The sequence below is a fragment of the Sus scrofa genome, chromosome 10, assembly GCF_000003025.6.
Source record: "Sus scrofa isolate TJ Tabasco breed Duroc chromosome 10, Sscrofa11.1, whole genome shotgun sequence".
Classification (NCBI taxonomy): Eukaryota; Metazoa; Chordata; class Mammalia; order Artiodactyla; family Suidae; genus Sus; species Sus scrofa.
The window spans coordinates 21,167,647-21,186,013 of record NC_010452.4 but is presented as its reverse complement, the minus strand read 5'-3'; the positions used below and the strand labels follow the sequence as shown (position 1 = coordinate 21,186,013).

At 39.9% G+C, this 18,367-nt stretch overlaps 1 pseudogene; it reads right to left on the bottom strand.

The window, feature by feature from the left end:
- LOC100522457 lies at nucleotides 943–16,406 on the bottom strand (annotated as a pseudogene).

Sequence of the window (18,367 nt, the reverse complement as noted above, 5' to 3'; positions counted from 1 at the left end):
TCCTTTAGTATTGGTCGTAAAGTTTGTTTGACTGTGCTGAATTCTTTAGCTTTTTCTTGTCTATGAAGCCAATGATTTCTCCATCAAATCTGAATGAGAGTCTTGCTGGTTATTCTTGGTTGAAGGTTTTTCCCTATCATCACTTTAAATATATCTTGCCATTCCCTTCTCACCTTTAGAGTTTCTGCTGAGAAATCAGTTAATAACCTTAAGGGGGGTTCCCCTATATGTTATTTGTTGGCATTTAATATTTTTTCTTTTTATTTAACTCTTGTTAGTTTGATTAACATGTGTTGATGTGTTTCCCCTTGGGTTTATCCTGTATGGTACTCTCTGTGCTTTCTCTACCTGAATGAGTGCTTCCTTTCTCCTATTAGGGGAGTTTTCAGCTATAATCTTTTAAAATATTATCTTTTTTTTTTTGAAACCACCTTGGAGAGTTTATTGTCCATAATTATGTTATACAAAAATCTAGAAATAACAGGTTTATAGAGAATAAATGAATGGTAAATATGAAGCAACAGAAATAATTAACATTGAATTATTTTCCATGATAGTGGAATGAATACCATTTCAGAGTATGTGGTTCTGGCTTCAGAGTAGGTTTTGTTCACCAGCCAAAGCCTGCCACAAAGTTGAGGTGATTGGTGCCTTGTCTGCCTACTGGCCTTTTTTTTTTTTTTTTTTTTTTTTGCCTTTTTTTTCTAGGGCTGCTTCCTGTGGCATATGGAAGCTCCCAGACTAGGGGTTGAATTGGAGCTGTAGCTGCAGGCCTATGCCAGAGCCACAGCAACATGGGATCCGAGCCGCATCTGCAACCTATACCACAGCTCATGGCAATGCCGAATCCTTAACCCACTGAGCAAGGGCAGGGATCAAACCCGCAACCTCATGGCTCCTAGTCAGATTCATTAACCACTGCGCCACGATGGCAACTCCTGCCTACTGGCTTTTGATGAAACCTCTGAGATCCTCCAGAAAAATAATGTACTCCTGATGCTCCAGGGCTGTGCTGAGCTCCACTGACTCATTAGTGAAAGTGTTGTCCACCCCTCAGTCCACAGGAAATCCATTGAGTGGTCATATAAGCCCCAATCCAGGGAGTCTGTGTTGAGTGTGTAATTTGTGTCCTTCCAGTCAGAATTGTCTGTGGACTGAAAGCTCACTTCCTTGATAGAGAAAATGTCACTCTGCCCCTCCTCTTCTTGCCCAATCTCATCTTCTAGATAGTGACAGTCCAGCACAAGGGCCTTCTTGCTACCATTCTTTATAACTTCAACCACAAAATTGGGAGTGGACATCAATTCAGGCTCCTATCCTTCAAACTTTGCCCTTATGAGGGCTCCTCCTCCCCGTCATGGGGGGATGGGATGCTATCATTAATGTTGAGGGTGACAGTGACCTTTTCTCCAGAAACTTTCTACGCTCATTTGGCTTCTGTCCAATTCACTTCCAGCACCCAACCTCCAGACATCTTGGGAAGAGACTTACATTTCTGTATCTTCTCCTCAATCTCATCTCTAAGGAATTCAACAAAAGTTTTGTCCCCTTCAGTATGTAGCCTGCCACAGCCACAAGCTCAGGGCCCTGAGGCCACAGGAGGTTGGGTGGCTGCACTGAGCCTGCACTTGCTCAGGAGCCATAAGGGACAGGGCCACAGCTGGGACACGGGATGCAGCAGTGCAAGAGAGGCTGGGAAGGCACGGTGGCATGGAGGCCAGTGATGACAGTGCCCAGCACAGCAGTTGCAGCATTTTGGCAGTGGAGGACACCTGTGGATTTGAAAGATGACTCTATCCAAGAAGCTTAAAATATTTTCTCAAGCTCTTTCTCTCTTCTCCTTCTGGGACCCTTATCATGGGAATGTTGGTAGATTTGACATTGTCCCAGAGATCTCTTAGACTGTCCTCGTTTCCTTTTATTCCTTTTTCTTTATTCTTTTCTGTGCCAGTGATTTCCACTCCTCTGTCTTCTACCTCATTAATTTGTTTTTCTGCCTCAGTTATTCTGCTGTTGATTTCTCCTAGTGTACTTCTCATTTCAGATATAGTATGATTCATCTTTGTTTTCTTGTTCTTTAAATCTTGCAGCTCTTTGTTAAACATTTCCTTTAACTTCTCAGTCTGTGTACCCTGTACCCATTCATTTACTGAGATGTTGGATCATCCTTACTATCATTATTTTGTATTCTCTTTCTGGTAAGTTGCCTATTTCCTCTTCATTTAGTTGTTTTTGTGGGTTTTTATTTTTTCCTTTGTCTGAAGCATATTTCTCTGTCATTTCATTTTGTCTAACTTCATACACGTGTGATCCTCTTTCCACAGGCTGCAGGATTTTCATTCCTTTTTTTCTGGTGTCTGGCCTCTCATGGATAATGTTGGCCCAGGGACTTGTGCAGGCTTCCTGGTTGGAGGGCTGGTGCCTTCCCACTGGTGGGTAGAGCTGGATCTTTTCCCTGTGGTGGTCAAGGCTGTGTTAAGGGGTGTGTTCGGAGGTAGCTACTGTCTTGGTATAATTTATGCAGCCTGACACCTTTTTCCTCAGCATATGCTGAACTTTATCCCCTTGATAGCAGGCGTGCTTTATGTTGTGGGAACCCAGGCCTGTGCTGGATATTGAGTGGGGCCTCCTCTTTGCCTGTGATTGTCACTGCCCTGTAAGGAGCAGGGTCTGCTCTCTAGTAGTTGTACTAGAAGCCCCAAGATCTGTTTCTGATCTGCGATTCTGATGTGCAGTACAAGGTAGGTGGTTTTGCAGCACTCCCACTGGGAAAGGAGACACTGAGTATCCTTTTCTGGAGATGTTCACCTGGGAGTGTGCTCTGTTGTGTTACTTTTCCTCCTTGTATAGGCTCACAGAGTACAGTGTTGTCAGTGCTGCTCTCAGCCCCAACTTAACCATGGGTATGTCTATAATGGGCTCTTGTGTCTCTCTGTCATGTTTTCACTAGTCACCAGTGCAGATCCACTGAGGTCAGAACTCAGGATTGCAGTATTGGTGCTTCTGGGCCCACCATGGTATTTATGGAAGCAGCTCAGATTCTGGCCTGGTCCAACCCCCATTTGTATGTGCCTTAAAGCCCACAGCTGCTCAAGTCAGACCCATCTTAGGTGCAAGAGCACTTGTCCCTTCGTACATTCAACCAGCACTGAATATATAAGGCCAGGAGCAGAGGAGTAAATCCATAATTCATGCAGTTAGAAAGAGATATTTAAGCTCTTCCCCCTTAGTCACAGGGCTGTTTTTAGTGTGGGTGCCTATTGTCTCTTTCCTTGGAGTGTATTGGCTGTTACCCCCTTGGTAGTAGGGGTGCAGATATGGTGCCTGGTCCTGAACTTCTCATTAGCGGTGGCAGCTCTCACAACCAGTGTTGGGCCTCAACAAGGGACATATAGTCCACAAGGGAGGTGGCAGTGGCTTATGAAACACCACCTGGCAGTGGCCACCAGTGGTAAAACCCAGTTGCAGGCCCTTTGGTGGTGGCTGCAGGCCACACACACTCCCAAGGAAGCAAGGGCAGAGGTTGTCAACTGGTTGCAGAACCCTTGGTGTCAGTAGTGGGCCATGCAAGATCCAGGGTGTTCAGTGGCAGTGATCAGTGTCCAGTTGCAGTCACCTCAGCAGTTCCCCCACCCCCGACACTCAGGGCAGTGAGCCATGAGAGCTCCCAGGGAGTCAGGAACAGTGGTCAGTGCCAGGTGGCAGGACCCCTGGGAGCAATGGTAGCAAGTCTTGTGAGATCTCAGGGAGTCAGGGGTAGTGGTCAAGTTCTTAGTCACAGAACCCCTGGGGATGGTGGCAGTGAGTCATTTGAGCTATGAGGGATATAGGGGAAGTGGGTCCATCACAGACCCCCTAGGAGTGGTGGCAGCAGGCTGTGCAAGGTCTCAGGGAGTCAGGGAAGTGGCCAGTTCCCAGTCACAGACACCCCCCCCCCACACACACACATAGGGATGGCTGCAGTGAGCCACATGAACTCTCAGGGAGCCAGAAGCAGTGGTTTATACCCAGTTGCAGGTGTGGAGCTGTGTGTGCTCCATGGAAAGGGGCAGAAATTGTTAATGCCTGGTCACAGGTCACAATCATGGGCCATCTGGGGGCAGTGGCAGCAATGAGCCTCATGTGTTCCTAAGAAGGAGGGAGCTGTGACTGCACCCATTCATGTGACCTTCAGTGGAGAAAGCTGTCTGGTTCTGCCTCTAGAGTATGACATGACCCCAGTGGCTAGCACCTGCCCTGGGAGCTCATACAAGTGGTGCCCTGGAGCTTGAGAGCCTGCACATGGAGAAAAGAGCACCTCCAGTGGCCCCACACCTCCCTTCTTGTGCCCTCCAACAATGGTGCTGTGCCTCTTTTGTGGGCCCAGGCTTCTTCCTAGTCTCCTCTGTTACAGTGCAGCCCACCTAGCTCCCTCAGGTTGTCTCATCTCAGCCAGCCCCAGTCCCTCTCTAGATCTGACCTCCAAATCCTGAGCCTCATTGTCCAGCCCCTACCAATTACACTGGTCAAGTGTCTCTGGCCTTGGTGTCCTGGGCAGTGGCACCAACGGGCATTGCAGGGCTTCTCCAGGTTGCCCTCTGCAAACCAATTGCTGAAGTCTCCTCCAAGGTTCTGAAGCTCCCCCTATGTGCTGGCTTTTTGTTCTGCCAGTGATGGGCCTTCCAAGTGTGTGGTAGTATTTCCTCTTTCACAGCTCCTTCCCAGGGGCACCTCCATCCCGCTCTCTCTTTCTTTTTGTCCTACCCAGGTATGTGGAGGTTTTCTTGCCTGTTTGGAAATCTGAGATCTTTGAAAAGATTCAGTAGATGTTCTGTGAGAATCATTCTACATGTAGATGTATTTTTGCTGTATTTGTCTCAGAAAATGTGTTCCACATCCTACTCCTCCACCATCTCCCATTTTTTTATTTTTGTTTTTATTTACATTACTCTAGAAGACAGATCTAAAAGATATTGCTGCAATGTGTATCAAAGTGTATGCTGCCCATGTTTTCCTTTAGGAATTTTTTTAGTATCCATCTTACGTTTAGTTCTTAAATCCATTTTGAGTTTATTTTTAGGTATGGTATTAGAGAATGTTCTAATTTCATTCTTTTACATGTAGCTGTCCAATTTTCCCAGCACAAGTTATTGAAGAGCCAGAATTTTCTCCATGGTATGTTCTTGCCTTCTTTGTCATAAATAAGTTGACCGTAAGTGTGTGAGTTTATTCTGGGATTTCTATTTTGTTCCACTCATCAATATATCTGTTTTGTGTAAACATAATATTATCTTTATTACTGTAGCCTTGTAGTATATTCTGAAGTCAGAGGTTTGATTGCTCCAGCTCCATTCTTCTTTCTCAGGATTTCTTTTGCTTTTGGGTTTTTTTTTTTTTTCTGTTTCCATATAAGTTTCAAGAGTTTTTTGTTCTATTTATTCAACAAATGCCCTTGGTAATTTAATAGGATTGCATTGGACCTGTAGATTACCTTGGATGTTATGGTCATTGAAATGATAGCGATTCTTCCTATCCAAGAACATGGTATTTCTTTGCATCTGTTTGTGTCATCTTCAATTTCATTGATCAAGGTAGCATAGTTCTCAGAATACAGGTGTTTTCCTCCTAGGTCTATTTATTCCTAGGTACTTTATTCTTGTGATGCTATTGTTGCCTTAATTTCTATTTCTGATCTTTATTTTAGTGTATAGGAATGCAGGACATTTCTCTGTATTAGTTTGTACCCTGCAAATTCACCAAGTTTATTGATGAGCTCTAGTCTTTTTCTGGTAACATCTTTAGGATTTTTTATGTATAGTATCATGTGATAGGCAAAGGGTGAGTTTTCCCACTTCGTTTCCAATTTGGATTCTTTTTATTTCTTTTTCTTCTCTCATAGCTGTGGCTATGACTATGTTGAATAAAAGTGGTGAGAGTGGACATCCTTGTTTTGTTCATAATCATAGAGGAAATGCTTTCAGTTTTTCATCATCGAGTATGATGTTAGCTGTGGGTTTGCTATATGTGGTCTTTATTATGTTGAGGTAGGGTCCTTCTACGCCTAATTTCTGGAGAGGTTTTATCATAAATGGATATTAAATTTTATCAAAAGTTTTTCCACAGCTATTGACAGTAATTTGTGACTACTGAAAAACCCCTGCATCCCTGGGTAAATCCCACTTGATCATGTGTACGATCCTTTTAATGTATCGTTAGATTCAGGTTGCTAGTATTTTGTTAATGATTTTTGTCTATGTTGATCAGTGAAATTAGCCAGAAATTTTCTTTTTTTCTGATGCATTTGTCTGGTTTTAGTATCAGAGTGAAGGTGGTCTCATACAATGCATTTAGAACTGTTCTTTCCTCTTCAATATTTTGGAATAGTTTCAAAAGGATAAGAGTTAACTCTAAATGTTTGATAAAATTTGCCTGTGAAGCCATCTTGTTCTGGACTTCTGTTTGTTAGAAATTTTTAAATCACAGTTTAAATGTCAGTCATTGTGATTGGTTTGCTCAGAGTCTGTGTTTCTTCCTAGTTCACTGTTGGAAGATTATACCTTTCTAACACCTGTCCATTTCTTCTAGGTTGTACATTTCACCCGCATACATTTTATTGGCTTGTAGTAGTTTCTTCTGATGCTGTGTATTTCTGTGGTGTCGGTTGTAACTTGTTTCCTTTATAATTTTATTGATTTGAGACTTCTCATTTTTTTCTTGAAAGACTAGCTAAACGTTTATCAATTTTATTTATGCTTTCAAAGAATCAGCTTTAATTTCATTGATCTTTTCTATCTGTTAGTCACTATTTCATTTATTTCTACTCTGGTCTTTACGAGTTCATTCATTCTGCTGACTTTGGGTTTTCTTTGGTCTACTGTCTAGGTGCTGTAGGTGTAAGATTAGGTAGCTTATTTGAGATTTTTCTTGTTTTCTGAGGTAGGCTTGTATTGCTATAAATTTCCATCTAGAACTGCTTCTGCCACATCCCATACATTTATTTTAATTTTAATATTTTATTACTCAAATAAATTTACAACATCTGTAGTTGTATAATGATCATAACAATCCAATTTCACAGGATTTCCTTCCCACAACCCAACCACACACCCGACCCACCCAAACTGTCTGCTCTGGAGACCAAAAGTTTTTCAATGTCTGAGTCAGCATCTGTTCTGCAAAGAACTTCAATCTATCCTTTTTTCTGATTCCACATGTCAGTGAAAGCATTGGATGTTGGCGTCTCATTGTATGGCTGACTTCACTTAGCATGATAATTTCTAGGTCCATCCATGTTGCTAAAAATGCTGGTACTTCACTCCTTTTAATGGCTGAGTAATATTCCATTGTGTATATGTACCACATCTTCTAGATCTACTCCTCTGTCGATGGACATTGAGGTTGTTTCCATGTCTTGGCTATTGAAAAGAGGGCTGCAATGAACATTGGAGTACATGTGTCTTTGCGAGACATGGTTTTCTCTGGATAGATGCCCAGGAGTGGGATTGCTAGATCAAATGGGAGTTCTATGTTTAGTTTGTGAGGCATGTCCATACTGTTTTCCACAGTAGTTGCACCAATTTACAATCCCACCAACTGTGTGCTAGGGTTCCTTTTTTTCCACACCCTCTCTAGCACTTATGTTTGGAGACTTTTGGATGGTGGTCATTCTGGCTGGTGTAAGGTAGTGCCTCAGAGTGGTTTCGATTTGCATTTCTCTAGTGATGAGTGATGTTGAACATCTTTTCATGTGTCTTTTGGCCATTTGTATGTCTTCTTTGGAGAACTGTCTGTTTAGATCTTCTGCCCATTTTTGGATGGGGTTGTTTGTTTTTTTGGTATGGAGATTTAGGAGGTGTTTATAAGTTTTGGAGATCAATGCCTTGTCAGTTGATTCACTTGCAAAGATGTTCTCCCATTCTGTGGGTTGTCTTTTCATTTTGTTTAGAGTTCCTTTGCTCTGCAGAAACTTTTCGGTTTGATTAGGTCCCATTTGCTTATTTTTGTTTTTACCATCAATACTCTAAGAGGTGGATCTGAGAAGATGTTGCTGTCATTTACGTCAGAGAGTGTTTGGCCTCTGTTTTCCTCTAAGAGTTTTATAGTGTCTGGTCTTATATCTAGGCCTTTAATCCATTTGGAGTTTACTTTTGTGTATGGTGTTAGGGAGTGTTCTCATTTCATTCTTCTCCATGTGGCTGTCCAGTTTTCCCAGCACCACTTACTGAACAAGCTGTCCTTTCTCCATTGTATATGCTTGCCTCCTTTGTCATAGATGAGTTGGCTGTAGGTGCGTGGGTTGAATTCTGGGCTTTCTGTCCTGTTCCAGGGATCTATGTTTCTGTCTTTGTGCCAGTGCCATACATTTTTGAGGATTGCTGCTTGGTAGTATAGTCTGAAGTCTGGGAGCCTGATTCCTCCAGTTCCATTTTTCTTTTTCAGGATGTCTTTGGCTATTCTGGGTCTTTTGAGCTTCCAAGCAGTCTTTAAAATATTTTGTTCAAGTTCGGTGAAAAATGTCCTTGGTAATTTGATAGGGATTGCATTGAATCTGTAGATTGCCTTAGGTAGTACAGTCATTTTGATAGTATTAACTCTTCCAATCCACGAGCATAGTATATCTTTCCACCTGTTTGTGTCATCTTTGATTTCTTTCATCAGTGTCTTATAGTTTTCAGAGTACAGGTCTTTTGTCTCTTTAGGTAGGTTTACTCCAAGGTATTTTATTCTTTTGGATGTGATGGTAAACGGGATTGCTTCCCTAATTTCGCTTTCTGCTCTTTCATTGTTAGTGTGCAGAAATGCTTTTGATTTCTGTGTATTAATTTTCTATCCTGTGACTTTGCCAAATTCACAGATGAGCTCTAACAGTTTTCTGGTAGAGTCCTTAGGATTCTCTAGGTATAGTATCATGCCATCTGCAAATAGTGATAGTTGTACTTCTTCCTTTCCAATTTGGATTCCTTTGATCTCTCATTTCTCTGATTGCTGTGGCTAGGACTTCCAAAACTATGTTGAAGGGTAGTGGCAAGAGCAGGCATCCATCCTTGTCTTGTTCCTGATCTCAGCAGGAATTCTTTCAGCTTTTCACCATTGAGAATGATGTTTGCTCTGGGTTTGTCATATATGGCCTTTATTATGTTGAGGTAGGTTCCCGCTATGCCCACTTTCTGAAGGTATTTTTTTTTTTTTAATCAGAAATGGGTGTTGGATTTTGTCAAAGGCTTTTTCTGTGTCTACTGAGAGGATCATATGGCTTTTATTCTTCTGTTTGTTAATATGGTGTATCACACTGATGGATTTGTGGATATTGATGAACCCTTGCATCCCTGGGATAAATCCCACCCGATCATGAGGTACAATCCTTTTCATGTATTGGTGGATGTGGTTTGCTAGTATTTTGTTGAGGATTTTTGCATCGATGTTCATCAGAGAAATTGGCCTGTAGTTTTCTTTTTTGGTGGTATCTCTGTCTGGTTTTGGTATCAGGGTGATGGTGGCCTCCTAGAATGAGTTTGGGAGTATCCCTTCCTCTGCAAGTTTTTGAAATAGTTTCAGAAGGAGAGGTGTTAGCTCTTCTCTACATGTTTGATAGAATTCACCTGTGAAGCCTTCTGATGCTGGACTTTTGTTTGTTGGAAGTTTTTAAATCACAGCTTCAATGTCAGTTCTTGTGATGGGTCCATTCAACTTTTCTATTTCTTCTTGGTTTAGTCTCAGAAGATTGTACTTTTCTAAGAATTTGTCCATTTCTTCTAGGTTTCCCATTTCATTGGCATATGGTAGCATATAGTAGTCTCTTAATATCCTTTGTATTTCTGTGATGTCTGTTGTTACTTCGCCTTTTTCATTTCAAATTTTATTGAATTGAGTCCTCTCTCTTTTTTGCTTGATAAGTCTGGTTAAGGGTTTATCAATTTTGTTGATCTTTTCAAAGAACCAGCTTTTCGTTTCATTGACCTTTTCTATGGTTTTCTTTGTTTCTATTTCATTGATTTCTGCTCTGATCTTGATGATTTCTCTCCTTCTACTAACTTTAGGTCTTGTCTGTTCTTCTCTCTCAAGCTGCTTTAGATGTAGTTAGCTTGTTTATTTGAGCTTTTTCTTATTTCCTGAGGTGGGCTTGTATTGCTATAAACTTTCCTCTTAGAACGGCTTTTGCTGCATCCCATAGGTTTTGGAGTGTCGTATCTTTGTTGTCATTTGTTTCTAGGTATTTTTAAATTTCCTCTTTGATTTCTTCAGTGATCCATTGGTTGTTTAGTAGCATGTTGTTTAGTCTACATGTGTTGTGTTTTTTTATATAGTTTTTTTTTCCTTGTCATTGATTTCCAGTCATATAGCATTGTGGTTGGAAAAGACGCATGATATTATTTCTTATATTTACTGAGGTTGGATTTGTAGCCCAGGATGTGATCGGTCTTAGAGAATGTTCCATGTGAACTTGAGAAGAATGTGTATTCTGTTGCTTTTGGATGGACTGTCCTATAAATATCTATCACGTCCATCTAGTGTAAGCTTCATTCAGGGCCTACGTTTCCTTATCGATTTTCTGTCTGGATGATCTGTCCATTGCTGTAAGTGGGGTGTTAAAGTCCTCCACTATGATTGTGTTATTGTTGATTTTTCCTTTTAAGGTTGTTAGCAGTTGCCTTATATATTGTGGTGGACCTATGTTGGGTGCTTAGATATATAAAATTGTTATATCTTCCTGGATTGATACTTTGATCATTATGTAGTGACCTTCTTTGTCCCTTAAAATATTCTTCATTTTAAAGTCTATTTTGTCTGTTTTGAGTATTGCTACTCCAGTTTTCTTTTGATCCCCATTTGCATGAAATATTTTCTTCAAACCTCTCACTTTCAATTTGCATGTGTCCCTAGAAGTGAAGTGGGTCTCCTGAAGACAGCATATATATGGATCTTGGTTTTGTGTCCATTCAGCCAGTCTATGTCTTTTGGTTGGGGCGCTTAGTCTGTTAACATTAAAGGTCATTATTGATGTTCTTATTGCCATTTTATTAATTGCTTTGGATTTGCATTTGTTGCTCTTTTTTCTTCCCTTCTTTTCTTGTTCTCACCTCTTCTGGTTTGATGACTATCTTTAGTGTTCTATTTGAGTTGATTTTTCTTATTTGTTTGTGTATCAGTTGGAGATTTTTGGTTTGCAGTTATTCTGAAGTTTTGATATAAGAGTCTATATGTATATGAGATTGTTTTAAGTTGTTGTTCTCTTAATTGCAAGTTCATCTCCAGTGTCCTGTATTTGTACCCACCTCTTCTCATGATGTCTGATTTTGGTGGTATAATTGTGCATGGATGATTTCGTATCTTTACTGTATATATCCCTTTACTGGTGAGCCTTGTCATTTGTGGTATTTTTGTTTCCTGTTGCTGTCTTTTCTTTCCTGCCTAGAGAAGTTCCTTTAGTCTTTGTTGTAAGGCTGGCTTAGTGTGTCTGAATTCTCTCAACTTTTGCTTATCTCTGAAGGCTTTGATTTCTCCTTCAAATTTGAATGAGAGCCTTGCTGGGTAAAGCAATCTTGGTTAGAGGTTTTTTCCTTTCATCACATTAAGTATATCATGCCACTCCCTTCTGGCCTGCAGAGTTTCTGCTGAAAAATCTGCTGATAAATTTATTGGGGTTCCCTTATATGTTGTTTCTTTTCCCTAGCTGCTTTCAAGATTTTCTCTTTGTCTTTCATTTTGGTCAGTTTGATTAGTATGTGTCTCAGGGTGTTTCTCCTTGGGTTAATTTTATATGGTACTCGTTGTGCTTCCTGGATTTGATTTAGTGGTTCCTTTCCCATGTTAGGAAAGTTTTTGGCTATTATCTCGTGGAATAGGTTTTCTGTCCCCTTCTTTCTCTCTTCTCCTTCTGACACCGCTATAATACAGATGTTGGTGCATTCAACATTGTCCCAGAGTTCTCTAAGACTCTCTTCATTTGTTTTCAGTCTTTTTTCTCTTTTCTGTTCTGCATCCGTAATTTCTACTAATCCATCCTCCACCTTGCTTATTCGTTCTTCTGCCTCCTGTATTCTGCAGTTAGCTGCTTCTAGTGAGTTTTTTATTTCAGTTACTGTATTTTGCATCTCTTCTTTTTTGAGTTTTATATCTTGTGTCTCTTTGCTCAATGTTTCCTGTGAGTTATCCATCTTTGCCTCCAGTTTATTTCCAATGTCTTGCATCATCTTCAGCATCAACAGTCTAATGTGTTTTTCCTGGAGGCTGAGAAACTCCTCATTGCTTAGCTGATTTTCTTGGGATTTTCCTTTATCCCTCATCTGAGTTATATTTCTCTTGTCTTTTCATTTTTATAGGTTTTTGGTGTGGTGATCTTTTTACAGATAATAGAGTTGTAGCCTCTCTTACTTCTGGTGTCTGCCCCCCTTGTGGCTGAAGTTGGTAGGAGGGCTTGCTGTAGGCTTCCTGATGGGAGCGGCTGATGCCTGCCCACTGGTAGGTGGAGCGGAGTCTAATCCCTCTGGTGGGTGGGGCTTAGTCTCTGGATGGCATTAGAGGTGGCTCTGTGCCTGAGGGGTCTTTAGGCAGCCTATTTACTGAGGGTTGGGGCTGTGATCCCACCTGGATTGTTGTTTGTTCTGGGGCTTCTCAGTGCTGACTAACGGGTGGGGCCAGATTTTCCCAAAATGGCCACCTCCAGAGAAAGGCACGGTTGCTGAATATTCCTGAGAGCTTTGCTTCCAATGTCCTCCCCTCACAACAAGCCACATTAACCCGTTTTCTCAGGATGTCCTCCAAGAACTGCAGTCAGGTTTGACCCAGATTCCTATGGAGACTTTGCTTTGCCCTGGGACCCAGTGCATGTGGAAGTCCATGTGTGCCTTTTAAGAATGGGGTCTCTGTTTCCCCCAGTCCTGTGGAGCTCCTGTGCACAAGCCCCACTGGCCTTCAATGCCAGATGTTCCAGGGGCTCTTTCTCCCAGTGCCAGATCCCCACACGTGGGAGTTTGATGTGGGGCTCAGAACTCTCACTCCTGTAGGTGAGTCTCTGTGAACCAGTTAATTTCCAGTCTGTGGGGCTTCCCGCCCGGGAGGTATGGGATTGTTTATATCATGTAATCACCCCTCCTACCTCTTGATGTGTCCTCCTCTTTTTCTTCGGAGTAGGATATCTTTTTTAAGGTTTCTGGTCCATTTGGGTGAAGATTGCTCAGCCTTTAGTTGTGTATTTTGTTGTTTTTAGAAGAGAAGTTGAGCTCTAGTCCTTCTATTCCACCATCTTAATCCCAACTCTTTAATTTTTTATATGATGTATCATACTGACTGATTTATGACCGTTGAAATAAAATCCTTGCATCCCTTAGATAAATCCAACTTGATCACAGTGTATAATTCTTTTAATGTATTGTTGGAGTCTGCTTGCTACTGTTTTGTTGAGAATTTTTGCACATATGTTCATCAGTGATGTTAGCCTACAATTTTCTTTTTTTGTGATTTCTTTGTCTAGTTTTGGTATCAGGGTGATGGTGGTCTCATTGACTGAATTCAGAAATTTCCTTCATATGAAAATTTTGGAAAGAGTTTTAGAAGATTAGGTGTTAAGTCTTTTCTGAATGTTTGTTTGAATTCACCTGTGAAACCATCTGGTCCTAGACTTTTGGATTTTGGAAGTTTATAAATTACAGTTTCAATTTCAGAACTTGTGATTAGTTTAGTCACATTTTCTATTTCTTCCTGGTTCAATCGGGGAAGATTGTATATGCCTAAGGATTTGTCCATTTAGTCTAGATTGTCCATTTCATTGGCACATAGTTGCTTGTGGTTGTCTCTTATGAACCTTTGTATTTCTGTGGTGTCAGTTGTAACATATTTCATTTCCGATTTTGTTGATTTGGGCCCTCTGTATTTTTTTCTTGATGAGTATGGCTAAAGATTTATCACTTTTATTTATCCTTTCAAAGAACCAGCTTTTAGTTTCATTGGTATTTTCTATTTTGTTGTCTCTTTTTCATTTGTTTCTGCTCTGATCTTTGTGATTTCTTTCCTTCTACTAACTTTGAGTTTTTAATTTTGTTCTACTTTGTCTAATTGCTCTAGGTATGAGATTGTTGTTTGAACTTTTTGTTTCCTGAGTTAATCTTGTATTTCTATCAACTTCTCTCTTTAAAATTGTCTTGCTTCATCCCATAGATTTTGGATCAATGTGTTTTCATTTTCATTTGTCTCCAGGTATTTTGTGATTTACCCTTTGATTGCAGTTCTCCATGTGTTTAGTAGCATATTGTTTAGTTTTCACATGTTTGTGTTTTTCCAGTTTTTTTCTTGTAGTTGATTTCTAATCTTACAGAGATGTGATTGGAAAAAAAGATTAATGTGTTTTCAATTCTCTTAAATTTACTGAGGCATGCATTGTAGCCCAACATGTGATATATCCTGGAGAATGTTGCATGTGCACTTGAAAAGATTGTGAATTCTGCTGTTACCAGGTGGAATGTTCTGTAAGTATCAATTAAGTCCCAATGGTCTAATGTGTGATATAAGTCCTGTGTTTCCTATTGACTTTCTTTGTGGATGATCTGTCCATTGATATAAGTGGGGTGTTAAAGTCCCTCACAATTAGTATGTAACTGTCAATTTCTCCCTTTACGTCTGTTAACACTTGCTTTATATATTCTGTTGGCTCTACATTGGGGGCATATATATTTATAGTTGTTATACCTTCTTCTTGGATTGATGCCTTGATTATTATGTACTCTCCTACTTTGTCTCTCATAACAGTCTTTACTTTAAAGTCTATTTGGTCTGGTGTGGATATTGCTACTACACTTCTCTTTTGATTTACATTTGCATGGAATGACTTTTTCCATCTCCTCACTTTCAATCTGTGTGAGTCTCTAGGTATGAAGTGGGTCTCTTGTGGACAGCACATATACAGGTCTTGTTTGTTTATCAATTCAGCCAATCTTTATCTTTTGGTAGGAGCATTTAATCCATTTACATTTACATTATTGGTATATATTTTTGTCATTTTTTAATTGATTTGGATTTGATTTTTAGTATCATTGAAGTATAGTTGAGTTACAATGTTATGTAAATTTCTGCTCTACAGCAAAGTGACCCATTTTTTAAATATTTATTTAAATATCTTTTTTCACATTCTTTTCCATTATGGTTTATCTCAGGATATTGAACAAAATTGTTCATTTTTGGAGATTTATTTTTCTTTCTTCTTTTGTTCTTTTCTGATTATCCTCAGTGTTATGTTTGGATCCTTTTTTTTCTATTTCATCTATTATAGTTTTTTGTTTGCAGATATCATGAGGTTTGGTATAGCAGTCTATATGTATATATTTACATATGTATTACAGATTTTGATATTTTACATCTTATTGTTTTCTGTATTCCCTAAGTGCTTATTGAAAATACAGATTATTTTAATACCTTTGTATTTAACCTCCCCAGCAGTTTGTATGTGGATGATTTCCTACCTTTACTGTATATTTGCCTTTACCCAAGACCTTTCCTATTTCATAGTTTTCTTGTTTCTAGTTGTAGCATTTTCTTTTGTGCCCAGAGAGGTTCCTTTAGCATTTGTTGTAAAGATGGTTTGGTGGTGGTGAATTCTTGCATGTCTATAAAACTCAATTTCTCCACCAAATCTAAATGAAAACCTTGCTGGGTAGAGTATACTTGGTTTTAGGTTTTTCCCTTTTATCACTTTAAATATATCATGTCATGCCCTCTGGCCTGCAATACTTGTTCTGAAAAATCAATTTGTATCCTTAAGGGAGTTGCCTTGTATGTTATTTGTTGCATTTCCCTTGTTGCTTTCAGTATTTTCTCTTTAGTTTTTATTTTTGTCAGTTTGATTACTATGTGTCTCTGTGTGTTCTTCTGTGAGTTCATCTTGTATAGGACCCTCTGTACTTCTTGGACTGGGGTGAATGTTTCCTTTCCCCAAGTTAGGGAAGTTTTCAGCTGTTATCTCTTCAATCATTTTTTCAGTCCCTTTCTCTCTCCCTGCTACTTCTGGGACCCCTGTGATGCAAATGTTGATGCATTTGATGTTGTCCCAGAGGTCTCTTAAGCTATTTTCATTTCTTTTCATTCTTTACTTTTTTATTCTATTCTGCAGCAGTGAGTTCCACCACTCTGTCTTCCAGCTTACTGATTTATTCTCTTTATTCATTTATTCTGCTATTGATTCCTTCTATTTTTTCATTTCAGCTACTATATTCTTCAATTCTGTTTGATTGTTCTTTATATTTTCTAATTTTTTGTTAAAAAACTTCCTATAACCTCTTGTTTTGTGGATGCATTCTTTTCCTGAATTATTCAATCATTTTTATGATCATGACTCAAAACTCTTTCATGTGTAAATTACCTATGTCCACTTCACTTAGTTGTTCTTCTGCAGTTTTATCTTGTTTCATCATCTTGAACATATTCTTCTGCCACATCATTTTGTCTAATTTCCTAATTGTATTTTGCGTATGTTATGTTTTTCAATTTTGGAGAAGTGGCCCTCTGTAGAAGATGTCCTATTTATCTCGAGAGTACACTCCCCTCTTGTCACCCAAGAGCCAGGGACCAGCTTTTCCCAGGGAAGTTTATGACATATTTGTGTGGGCTCAGTTCCACCAGCTGTGGGATCATGCATTTGTTGCTACTAATGTGTGTTCTCTGGTGTGTGAAGATGGTCTAGAGGCTTTTGCATGCTTCATGGGGAGGGGCTGCACCTCCTCACTGATGGATAGAGCTGGGTCTTGGCCCTCTGTTGAGCAGGGTCATGTCAAGGGATAGGTGTAGAAGGGCTGTGGGCTGAAGACTTTTGGCAGCTTGTCTGCTGATGAGTGATATTGCATTCCTATTCTATTGGTTGTTAGGCCTGAGGTGTTCCAGCACTGGAGCCTACAGGCTGATGGGTGGGGCCATGTTTGGTGCTTTTGACCCAAGCAAAATATATGCCTCCATAAGAGTTTGCATAGATGAACACTCAACAATATGACTTCCAACAGCTTTTATGAACCCAGTGAGAGCCACAGATGCCCTCTGTCTTCCCAGGAGAACCTCCAGGACCAGCAGGAAAGTCTTGTCCAGGAGCCTATGAAGTCACTGTTTTTTCCTAGTGTCCCAGTACATGCAGGATCTTGTGTGCACCCTTTTTAAGTGGAGTCTGTTTCCACTAGTCCTAGACCTCCTGCAATCAAGCCATACTGGCCTTGAGTTTCCTTGTATCTCAGCCAGTTAAGGATCTGGCATTGTTACTGCAGCAGCTTGGGTCACTGCCATGGCTGGGGATTTTCCACATGCTGCAGTGGCAGCCAAAAAAGAAGCCAAACCAAATTCTCTTGATGCTCCTTCTCCTAGTGTCTAACTTTAGGGTATTCCTGATGTGGGTTTCAGAGCTCTCACTCCTGTGAGATAATTTCTGTGATATAATTATTCTCCAGTTAGTAGGTTGCCCACATAGGAAGTTTGGAATTTAATTTGTGAGTGCCTCTCCTGTTTTATTATGTTAATTTCTTCATTATATCATTGGATGTAAATAACATTTTTTTGGAAGGTTGTAGGATTTTTTTTATTGATGGTTGTTCAGCATTTAGTTGTGAGTTTGGTGTGGTCATGAGAGAAGAGCTCAACGTTCTTCTACTCTGCCATCTTGTCCCACCTCAGTGGTCTTTTTTTCTGTCTTCTAAAAAAATGCAGTTTAATTCTCCTGCCATTGATACAGATGGAACTGGAGGGCTCTGCAGGAACCAAGTACCAGAGGATGCCTGCCCAGCTATAACATGGAGATGGTGGGGATCATCAGGCCTGGGACTGAGGAGGCAGACTAAGACAGAAAGGTCAACAGTGGGATCAGGGGACTGGTTGAAAACTGTGGGAATAAGCAAAATATTGATATTGCAACCCTGGTTTCTCACTGTCAGATGAGAGTTCAAATTTGGAACAATGAAAAAAAAACTTGTTGTGTTGGAATAGAACTGAAAGAAGTTGTTGTTGACTCCTATTTTTTAAAATACAGGCAGATCTAGAAACAGATATGTGTGACTATGGACAGACTTTGTTTTACTGCACTTTGCTTTATTGTGCTTTCCAGATACTGCATCTTTTATTAATAAGTTTTGTGGAAATTTCACATCCAGCAAGTCTATAGGCACCATTCTCAACAGCATCTCAATTTGTGTCTCTGTGACACATTTTGGTAATTATTGAAATGTTTTAATCCCTCTACCAGCTAAAAGATTATGAATCACTGAAGGCTCAAGTGAAGATTTGATTTTTTTAGTAAAAAAAGTCTTCAAATTAAGATACGTACATTGTCTTTTTAGGCATAATGCTTTGCATAATTAACTACATTATAAATAACTTTTATATGCACTAGGAAAAATGCGTGAATCATTTTATTTCTTTTATTTTT